The sequence below is a fragment of the Helianthus annuus genome, chromosome 2 (assembly GCF_002127325.2).
Source record: "Helianthus annuus cultivar XRQ/B chromosome 2, HanXRQr2.0-SUNRISE, whole genome shotgun sequence".
Taxonomy (NCBI): Eukaryota; Viridiplantae; Streptophyta; class Magnoliopsida; order Asterales; family Asteraceae; genus Helianthus; species Helianthus annuus.
In genome coordinates this window covers 92,260,435-92,261,458 of record NC_035434.2, presented here as the reverse complement: position 1 = coordinate 92,261,458, position 1,024 = coordinate 92,260,435, and positions in this window count along the sequence as shown.

The following is a 1,024-nucleotide window of genomic DNA, read 5'->3' as shown; positions in this document are numbered from 1 at the left end:
GACCTTCTCCTTGTCCATGCGTATAGTTCCAGCCCTTATACAGTGGCCGAGGAACATCATTTCGTGCTGCGGGAATGAGGAGAGAAGTTAATATGAAAGTCTCACCAGAAGGATGGAATCGTGGAATTGATTGGGGTTAGAAAAGTTCCTTAAGCTAAGGTAACTCCAGGATACAGGGATGAAGTGGCCTACTAGGGTTTTCTTAGGACTCTAAGAATAAGAAGAGCTTATTCATTCCACTTTCCTTTTTCCTTTCAAGGAAGAGTTTTTTTAGATCAATGAAGGAGAAGGAAGAGGGCACAGGAGATTCGATTCAGTCAGCTTGGTTCTTGACTTTGCCATTTAAAAAGAACTATTCAAGTGAAGTGCAAGATCCATGACCCGACCGCTTAGCCTATGTAGGGGGAAGATCATACCGGAATGAAATTATGCCTTTAAAGAAGGACTTTCAGGTAAGCATGCATAGCTTGATGGGAAAGATAATAGAAGGAGTAGGTTATCTTATAGTATCAGTATCCCTCTATCCATCTGTCTTGCATTGCTTTGCTTCACTGGAGCTTATATAAATAAAGCGGTGATACGAAGAATATAGAGAATCTGTTTGTGTAGATGGACTGACTTTACTACCATCAAAGCTAGCTTCCGGTTCTATTCCTTTTTCTTTGAAGTAAAGGCTTGGTATCGACGAATAAATAAGCTCTTTCTACTTTTCCCTAAAAGCTCATCCTAAGGAAAGCAGTTTTTGCTCGAGAAGATAGCTTAAGTTATAGTTATCACAGCTAAAGCGATAACAACTCATGAACGAAGCGCTCGACCATAGGGAACGGGCGGAATAAAAGTAGCGAATTAAGGGTTAGGTAAGTAGCAGAAAACTTAGGTATCTTCTACCAGGGTGATAGACTTACATTTTGGCAATGGCACATAGCTGGAACGCCCTTCTATCCTCTCATATTATGCCACAAGCCTGATAGCCAAATGATAGAGGCGCAGGGGATTCATTCGGGTTCTCAGCTAGCTGCCATCT